We start from the raw sequence: 10,491 nt of genomic DNA, 5'->3' as shown, positions 1-10,491 counted from the left end.
AGGACTCCGAAGTTGTTGGTGACGTCCATTTTGCTCCAAGAGCTCATGGTGACCTAACCTTAAACCTAAGTGGAAATTTTCTCCAATGGGATTTTCCCATGTATTTTGTCAGGAAATATAGATAGGGCAGGCTCGAAAAGTCAGTGCCTTCCTAATCATACCCAAGTACTCCGAATTTGTTGGCGATGTCCATTTTGCTCTCTTTATTCCTTGTGACCTAAGCCTTGCCCCAAGTGGAATTTTCCTCCAATGGGATTTTCCATTTATTTGGCCAGGAAACATAGATAGGGCATTCTAAAAAAGTCAGTGCCTTCCTAACCATACCCAAGCACTCCGAATTTGTTGGCAATGTCCATTTTGCTTTATTAGTTCATGGTGACCTAACCCTAACCCTAAGTGGAGTTTTCCTCCAATGGGATTTTCCCATGTATTTTGCCAGGAAACATAGATAGGGCAGGCTAAAAACGTCATTCTTTTCCTAACCACACCAAAGCACTCCGAATTTGTTGGCAATGTCCATTTTGCTCTATGAGTTCATAGTGACCTAACCCTAAACCTAAGTGGAATATTCCTCCAATGGGATTTTCCCATGTATTTTGCCAGGAAACATAGATAGGGCAGGCTAGAAAAGTCAGTGGATTCCTAATCATACCCAAGTACTCCAAATTTGTTGGCGATATCCATTTTGCTCTTTTTATTCATGGTGACCTAACCCTAACCCTTAGTGGAATCCTCTTCCAATGGGATTTTCCCATGTATTTTGCCAGGAAACATAGATAGGGCAGGATAGAAACGTCATTGCCTTCCTAACCACATCCAAGCACTCCAAATTTGTTCGCGGTGTCCATTTTGCTCTAAGAGTTCATGGTGACCTAACCCTAACCCTAAGTGGAATATTCCTCCAATGGGATTTTCCAATGTGTTTTACCACGAAATATAGATAGGGCAGTCTTGAAAATCAATGCCTTTCTATCCATACCTAAACACTCCAAATTTGTTGGCGATGTCCATTTTTCTCTTCGAGTTCATGGTGATGTAACCGTAATACTAAGTCCGTGGTGGAGAACGTATGTCATGCATGCCACAGATGGCACGCAGAGCCCTCTTTGTGGGTACGTGCGCCATCGCCCCAGTTCTAGCCCTTTAGCTGGGTTTTATAAAACATTTTCACTTTAGGCCTCTGCTGCCTTGTGCAAAAAAAAAAAAGGTTCAATCTTTGAATTTCAATTTCTCTTGGAAAAAAAATGATGTAGCAAAGTTGGAATTGATTGATTGAACTTTTTAGTCCCACACAGTCTGCCATTATCACCGCAACCACTCCCACTCAATTGGCCACACCCACCGAATTGGCCATGCCCCCTCCCGGCACCTGACAATACATGTGGATTTTGGGTTGCAGTTTGGGCACTCAGTCTCTAAAAGTTTCACTATCATTGGTATAGGATCTCCTGCTTGGGTGTTGGACTAGAAGACCTCCAAGATCCCTCCAACATTGTTATTCTGAAATATTTCCAGAATAATCCTGGAAATAATTGAAGGCAGAACAATAAACAGCAGGTTTACATTACAAGGAATTAGTTTTCTTTTAGACGTCAGGAAAAAAAAGTCCTGACATAAGATCTGTTCAACAATAGAGATAGTTTTTTTTTTTTTGAGAGACGTTGGGACAGAAGCTGGATTGTTTTCTGTCAGGGATGTGGTAATTCAGTAGAGAATTCCTACAGTGGGCAGCGAGTTGGACTAGATCAGGGGTAGGCAACCTTGGCTCTTTTATGACTCGTGCTGGCTCAGAAATTCTGAGAGTTAAAGTGTACGAGTCATAAAAGAGCCAAGGTTGCCTACCCTTGGGCTAGATCACAGGTCGGCAACCTGCAGCTCCGGAGCCGAATGCGGCTCTTTGAGCCTTCCCCTGTGGCTCCCAGCCTCCTCTGCTTTTGCAGAGAGAGACAGAGACAGAGAGAGGCAATTGCGCTTCCCTGCTTCTCTCTCTCTCTCTCTCTCTCTCTCTCTCTCTCTCTCTCTCTCTCTCTCTCTCTATGTGTGCGTGTGTGTGTGTTTGTGTAAAAAAGAGAGTGCACTCACAGTGTTCTCCGAGGAGCTGAAAAGCTTACTGGGCGGAGCTCCTCCCTTTGCTGCGTCTCTGCCGGAAGCAGGAAGCAGGAAGGGCAGGAGAGAGCTAGCTAGCCCAGCTAGGCTGACTCAGGAATTCTGGGAGTTGAAGTCCATGAGTCATAAAAGAGACGAGGTTGCTTACCCCTGAGCTTGTTGGACAACAACTTGAAGCTTGCCAGGTGAGCAGCAGATAGGAGGGGGGGGGAGAAAGAGAAAGAGAGAGGGAGGGGGAGAGAGAGAGAGAGGAAAGAGAGAGAGAAAGAAAGAGAGTGGGGGAAGAGGAGTGGCAGACCAAGGGCAGATAGAGAGGGAGGGAGGGAGAGAGACAGAGAGAGACAGACCCTTTTGACATCTAAAATGAAGATAACACTGCATATATCCTTTTTTTACCTGTGTGTGTATGTAATTTTATTCTCTTAAAGCATTAAAGCATTCTCTTGGTGATCATTGTTTTAATAGTATGGATATTCCCAAGAGTCATATTTTTACTTTTATTTTTAATGTGTGTGTGTGTGTGTGTGTGTGTATATATATGTATGTATATATACACACACACACACACACACACACACACACACACACACACACACCTATAATAAAGGTAAAAAAGGATATATGCAGTGTTATCTTCATTTTAGATATCAAAAGGGTTTTGCGGCTCCCGGTGTTTTGTTTTTGGTGGGAAATGGGTCCAAGTGGCTGTTTGAGTGTTTTGGGTTGCCTATCCCTGGGCTAGATGGTCTTCAAAGTCCATTCTGGCTCTTACATTCCATTATTTTGAGGAGAAAAAAATTGCTATTGCTTCAATCTTCTGAAAGTAATATTTTTCCCTCAAATATGTACTTAGTTCAACCTATACCACACCAGAAAATGCTCTGAAAACATTCCCACTAAATGGAATACCATCAGGAGAATTGCATGCAAATAGCAATATTAAGCTGGAACACAATCTCCACCCAAACTAACTGAGAGGTGTAACAGAAATACTGGCAATAAGATCACTAAATCCATATATAAGAAGAGAGAAATATTATATTATAAATAAACATAATCACCTATGTGCCAGACTGTGTGTTCAGAGTATCTGTCAGCACCCTGGAATTATATAGAAACAAACCTAATAAGGTATGAACTGGAAAGCTGTACCCATCTCTGCAATAAATTATCTGAAACGAAAAGAGCTTTCTGAGAATAATAACATTATGTAAAGTGAAATAAGATTTATTCCAACTGACTTTCCTGCCCCCCTAACTGCATATAAAGTAGTAGCTACTGTACATTTTATAACATTTATAATATGGAACACTAATATCAAAGCCATTTAAAAAAGATTTTGGCTAGTAGGAAAGACATCAATTGTAGGAAGGCAGTATCTGAATAAATGTTATAAAAAAAATTCCTAAGAATAAGTGGGCTAATTACCCAGATAATTAATGGACTTTTCCTTTTGGCAGTCCTCTGTCAGGGATACCTTAATCTAGATTTCTCCAAATTGAGCAAATAACTGCCATCTTCAGTTTAAATAGTCGCTATGATTCTATAAAGTCTGATGAGTCTTGTGCTCATGTGATAATGCAGCTCTTGATGCTGGTCTTATGTGATATGGAACCACTATTTGCAAGATCACTTCTCCCTGAAGATATCTGCCTGTCCCATCAATCAACCAGAATAGAGCTGGAAGGAACCTTGGAGGTCTTCTAGTCCAACCCCCTGCTCAAGCAGAAGATCCTACACCATTTCAGACAGGTTGTTATCCAGTCTTTTTTTAATAACAACAACAACAACAACTCCAGTGATGGAGCACCCACAACTTCTGAAGGCAAGCTGTTCCACTGATTAAGTGTTCTCACCAGTGCTTTTTTTGTAAAAAAAAAAAAAAAAGTGCTGAACTCACACATGTCATACAACCCGCCTTGCCTACCCTACAAGGTTCCATCCAAAAAAGGTGCCGGAACTCTGTTCTGAGTGTTCTATGATAAAAAAAAAAGCCCTGGTTCTCACTGTTAGGAAGTTTCTCCTTAATTTCCAGTTCCTCCTTTCCTCATCAAATTTGCAGACAACACCAAGCTGGTAGGAATAGCCAACAGTCCAGAAGATAGGATTAAGATACAGGAGGACCTGGACAGACTTGAACACTGGGCACTATCCAACAAAATGAAATTCAGTGGTGAAAAAAGTAAGGTTCTACATTTAGGCAAGAAAAACCAAATGCACAGATATAGTTTAGGGGGTACCTTGCTCAACAGTAGTAACTGTGAGAGGGATCTCGGAGTCCTAGTAGACAATCACTTAAATATGAGCCAGCAGTGTGCTGCAGCTGCCAAAAATGCCAATGCAATGCTAGGCTGCATTAACAGAGGGATAGAATCAAGATCATGTGAAGTATTAATACCACTTTACAATGCCTTGGTAAGGCCACACTTGGAATACTGCATCCAGTTTTGGTCACCACAATGTAAAAAAGATGCTGAGACTCTAGAAAGAGTACAGAGAAGAGCAACAAAGATGATGAGGGGACTGGAGGCTAAAACATATAAGGAACGGTTGCTGGAATTGGGTATGTCTAATTTAATGAAGAGAAGGACGAGGGGGGACATGATAGCAATGTTCCAATATCTCAGGGGCTGCCACAAAGAAGAGGGAGTCAAGCTATTCTCCAAAGTGCTTGAAGGCAGGACAAGAAGCAACAGATGGAAACTAATCAAGGAGAGAAGCAGCCTAGAACTAAGGAGAAACTTCCTGACAGTTAGAACAATTAACCAGTGGAACAACCTGCCTCCAGAAGCGGTGAATGCTCCAACACTGGAAGTTTTTAAGAAGAGACTGCACTGTCTGAAATGGTATAGGGATTGTCTGCCTGAGCAGGGGGTTGGACTAGATGACCTCCAAGGTCCCTTCCAACTTTATTATTATTATTATTACTACTATTATTATTATTATTATTATGGATCATCGCACAGTCAGCTAGATGTTCAGACTAGATTTGGCATTTTGTCTACCTATTGAGTCCTTACCCAGGACCTGGAACAGGCAGATGTGGATGTTGTTGTTGTTGTTATTATTATTATTATTATTAAGCTTCTGAAGGAAGAAAGTTTGCATTTCCCTCTTCACTTCTTTATGAGAATTGCTTGGAAAGGTAGTTCTTGTCCCACTTTCTTCCCTAAAGAAGAAAGTGGTGGTATACTTCAGAGCTAGCAATTGCTAATCAGCCTCTTTTGTTTTATCCATTACAAAATATTTGATCTGTTTCTTCCTTTCCTGAAAATCATCTATCCTCAGCTTTGTGCAAACAAGATGGTAAACTTAGAATTTATGAAGCACAAATCTAAAAACTGCTGATTAGGAGTGGCAAAAAGAAAGAGAAGGGAGGGGCGAGTGCTTCAGATTTTCTTTGTGCCTATCTAAATTTTCAAAGAAATAGGCACACCAAGCTGAAATTTCCCACCATCTACAACTGCACCTAAAAGCTGAAAGTGAACAGCACTAGAAATTTATCTGTAATTTAGAGAGATCCCATCATTGTGTGCCCAATAGTCAATTTCTCATATCCTTCATTTTCTACTCCCGTCTCTCAATCTTTTCCCAAATACAAAACAGAAAAGATAACCTGCTACTGTTACCTTCTCAAGATGTGCCTGTCTTACTGTATTTTCAAGAGTGATTCACTGGCTCTGTGCATGGGCTGCTGGAAGGGAAATTGCTTCCATTTCAATAGTAGCACCATCACCCCTGAGGGCCCTCATATCTTCATGTATATTCTGCAGTATTTGTCAGAGAATTCTGGGTTGCTTCTACAATAGAAAGGAGCCCAGTCTATCTGGGACACCCTACCTAAGCTGATCCCACCTTTCTGTTTAAACTGAGCTTTAACCTGACCGAACAGTTGTGTTTCCATTTTTCCGTTATTAACATAACAAGAAAAAAGGGGAAAGGATTTATATTTTAAACAGTCTCATGGGTTGTAGCATCAGGGGTCATGGAAAGCCATGGTGCTCATTAAGAGCTCTACAGGGAATCTATAAATTATTTGGCCTGCAGCAGGAAGGAGAGGCACTTATCCAGTTTCCCTGATAAATTGCCACTACTCTGGATATTTTGGACTGATTCGTATCAGCTCAGCATCATGACCTCTGACAAGGGATTACTGGCCTTATAATCCAAACCATCTGCTGGGCAGATCTTTAGGTTCAGAAGCAGAAACAATGGATTTCAAATATTGGATTGTAGGAACAAACTAGTCATAGACAAGTTTTCCTGGATGATTCTGGACACCCATTATTAAACGCTGAATTAATAAATGTCTGGACAAATCCTGCATTTCTGCTCTGATAGTAATGCCATTAAAAGTCATTACAATACTATGGCAGCTGCAATTAACAACACAATTAATTATCTGAGTCAGATTCACTGGAATCTGAAATGAGATGACCTGGCAACAAATATGTGAAGTCAACTGGTGATGAATTCTGTCCAAATGTTCCGGCAGAGCAATCACCCCAGTGAATTGGCGTGTATTGCTTCTGCAATCTTTTTTTTTAATTATGACAGGGAAAGTAAAGTAAGACATGAACTGGTATTATAATATACTATTCATCCAATATTAATTGGATGAGGCCGAAGGGAGCGTTGGGCTTTCCACCATGTATAATAGTATTTTAAAGAGAAGAAAAATGTGTGCTGAGAGAGGATAGAAGGAGTCTGAAGGTATCAGCAGCAAAGCAGCTTTGGAGAGTGAAATATGCTGAAAAGAAAGGTGTTTTAGTTTCTCATGTGAGACCCACTGAATCAAGGACTGGATTTCTGGATCATTGATTTCTAGAACTACATTTATTCCTCAAAAACAGGAACAAACTTGATCACAAGTTCATACATTTGGCTTATAGGCAAGCAAGGGAACTGTTAACATAAGAGGAATTATGTGATGACAGTACAAATGAATGATCTACAAGTAGAAGGTAGCAAATCAAAAGCTTAAAAACTTTCTAATTCTATAAAAAAGATTAGGGAAGACATCATGTGCATCTGCCTGGAAAACTTTATGAACAAACTTCTCTTCTTCGAGTACCTCACACTCAATTTGAATAAATAAGGAGAATAAATAGAACTATTTAGCTTTATAAGAAACTTGGCTTGAATTTTTGTCTACATTCCATATGCTTATCAGTGAAAGTTTTTAAATGAGCAAACATGGCTCCATGGTTTAAGTTTATTTTCTTGTGAACCCATGTTAGGATAACATTTGGAACTAGGAACCATGAAGCATATCAGAAAAGCAACTTGAGACCAAAGGGCAAAACATAAGACAAGTTGAAGGAGGATGCTTGACATTAAGAGTAAAATTTAACACATTTCCAGCAGCTGCCAACATATTTATAAATGTTATTCAGATGAAAAAGAGATTGGGACAGCAGCTAGAGAATTGCTTTGTATGTATGTATGTATGACTCTTTTTATCCCCAGTTAAAAGATCTTTTGGAACAAAGCTGAAGAAGACATTTGATTGACAACTGGAAGATACAGAGGTTAGATACAGCTATTTTTGAGGAATTTGTCCCCAAAATTCAAGATAGTAACAGTTACTGCATTTTGAAAGCTGATTCATGCCTTGGGGTATTTGGAGCAATGTCCCTAATTTATATCTGATTACAAACATGTGACATTCCAGATTCAGAACTCAGGCAAAGTTTCTTCATACTCAGATTTTAAGAACAGCTGTTATAAAAATTGCATTGCATAGATTTTGCCTTAAATAAGAAATCTACAGTATATTATTTATTTTCTCCCAGTTGCTACCAAAATCACAGAAATGACGGGGATGCTTATGGGTTAGAATGGCTTGAACACCTGGCATCTGGAGGACAAGCATACTTAAAGGTCACATCTCCTCCACTGTTTTCTCTGTTTCTCTCTGCCATTTTTAGGAGAGAAAGTTAGAAGAACTGAAGACTGAAGTAATATCTTGCAGACTGCATTCACGTCCCTCTCCTACATCTCTATGATTGGAGACTCCTTGTGGGCTTTTTTATCCCAATTAGTTGCAAACATTGTCTGTCTTAGATGAGCACTCCTCCTCCATCTCATATTGAAGTTTCCCTTATATGGAAAACTTGGGAAGAAATGCATCATGCTATTTGGGCCGCTACATTCTTCTAAATTAGAATTCTAAGAAAATCTGATTCTGTTTGGACATCTTGAAATTATTCTTTCTCTCATCATCTACAGTTTGTAAATCATTGTTTAATTTGTTTTGGAATCTGAAGTGGTAAATATTTAAAAATGAATTTCATGAAAACTAATATTTGACCATTGTTTGTATTATGAGGCAGAAGGATTACTAATAAGAGCTGTGGTGGCACAGTGGTTAGAATGCAGTACTGCAGGCTAACTCTCTGCTCACTTCTAAGAGTTCAATATTGACCGGTTGACTCAGCCTTCCATCATTCCATCATTCCGAGGTTAGTAAAATGAGGATCCAGATTGTTGGGGGCAATATGCTGATTCTGTAAACTGCATTTTTTTGTTGTAATATATTTTATTGATTTTTTAAAAAACATAAATCGCTTAATAATTGATGAACAGTGTGTTGTCTGGGTTACATTTGTAAAATAATCATTAATAATTAATTTCTATAATCCATATTCCACATAATAATTTTAGTTGATTTCCTCTTTCCCCAAAATATCCTCTTTTGCAGACATTAATACAGTTCTTATTGTTTTGATAAATAACAAATGAATATATACTTTTTTCCCAATATTCCTAATAATAATAATCATATCAGTATAATATTTCTTTTCTATTCAGTCATTCTGGTTTCCTTATCATAGATCCTATTACAATCCTTATTTTAGTTTATTTCTCCCACCAAATTCTAGATATTCTTACTGGTGAAGATTTTTTCAAAAATTAATTACATTTACATTTACAAATTTAACTCTATTTTTTCCATATAAGCCATTTCACACTTTTACAATTCTTAAGAGATAGATAAAATGATGAAAAAAAAAGAAAAAAGAAAGAAAGGAAAGCAAAAGTAAAGAAACATAAGAAATAAGATACTATTTAAAATATATATCCCTCCTAGGCTAATATAAATTTCTCCATTTTGGGTTTGGTGCCGCAACAGGTCCTGATAGCACAGTCATGAACTTGACAACACCTGGAAGCAAAGAACAGAGCCACAATTGTGCGGCCAAGGTAACAACATCACTGTGTCTGTCTCAGCATCCGGGGCCATTGGGCACCTGCCTGGGTCAATATTTTGAAAGCAAACTCTTAAAACGTGAGCAAAGGCTGGGTGGCTTTGTGGTTTTCACAGGGAATAACTTGTTTAAGGTCACTTTGGGACTCAAGGCCTCCCCACCCATGTCTGGTTCTTGAATTTTAGGGGGGACATCCTTTAATGAAACCCCCTGAATGGCAGATGCCCCAAATCCTCCCACCTATATTGTTCCCAAGTTGTATTGATGTATTTACTCCCATTTGTGTTCCTTTGTTTATTTCATTGTTCTGTTTCTTAGGTTTATGAGCCTTTTCATTGGCCTTCCTTTTTAATTACAATAAACCGCCCAGCACAGCCCCACGGTGAGGTAGACGGCAAATAAATTTAGCAAATAAATAAAATTCCCATTTTATGACTGCTTCTCCCCACCACCCCTGCTGCCCCTCACACCTTCTGGGATACAGGCAGTCCTCGCCTTATGACCACAGTTAACACCAAAATTTGTGCTGCTAAGTAAGACAGTTATTAAGTGACCTTTGCCCATTTTATGGCCTTTCTTGCCATAGTGGCTAAGTGGATCACTGCAGTTCTTAAGTCAGCAACAGGGTGATTAAGTGAAGATCTCAAATGGGGATCGTGTGACTCTAGGATGTTGCAACCGTCGTACATACGAGTCAATTGCCAAAAGGGTATGCTACGCTAGTTCTGAAGGTGAAAAATGTTTCTAAGTCGCTTTTTGCAATCCACTGTAACTTTGAAAGGTCACTAAGTGAACATTTGTAAACTAAGGACTACCTGCTACCTGGTTGGTGCCCGTCTGATGCGAAAGAAAGCAGAGGTGGGCAGAGGTGCCATCTGAGAAATGAGGGAGGGCTCTGGAGAAGCTCCTTAGATCCACAGGTGCCCCTTTAGCTGAGGAGAAGCCAGGACCCCTCTCAGGACACCCAAGACCCCCCCTTAGCAATCGGTGGCATCCACCAACTGTTGGGAACCACCCAGCCCGAAGTAGCAGCAGTAGCCATTATAAATCAGGGCGTGTCTTCTGGTCAAGTGTTTGATGATGTGGCCAAACTGGATCAAATTAGCACTGGCAAAGACCAGAACTGGAAGGGAGACTGAAAGGGTAGCCATCACACCACTCCCAAGTGGCCTTT

General features: G+C 39.8%; 1 long non-coding RNA gene across 1 annotated transcript in view; it reads left to right on the top strand.

Moving 5' to 3' along the window:
• The first annotated feature begins 8,336 nt into the window (after positions 1–8,336).
• Positions 8,337–10,491, top strand: part of LOC120314137 — a 24,816-nt gene continuing 22,661 nt past the window's right edge. The window contains exons 1-2 of the long non-coding RNA XR_005558352.1: positions 8,337–8,570; positions 9,242–9,312. This is a non-coding gene — a long non-coding RNA (uncharacterized LOC120314137). The remainder of the gene's footprint in view (positions 8,571–9,241; positions 9,313–10,491) is intronic.

Source organism: Crotalus tigris, unplaced genomic scaffold (genome assembly GCF_016545835.1).
Source record: "Crotalus tigris isolate CLP2741 ecotype Arizona unplaced genomic scaffold, ASM1654583v1 scf7180000018838.1047803, whole genome shotgun sequence".
Taxonomy (NCBI): Eukaryota; Metazoa; Chordata; class Lepidosauria; order Squamata; family Viperidae; genus Crotalus; species Crotalus tigris.
This window is presented reverse-complemented; position numbering and strand designations above follow the sequence as displayed.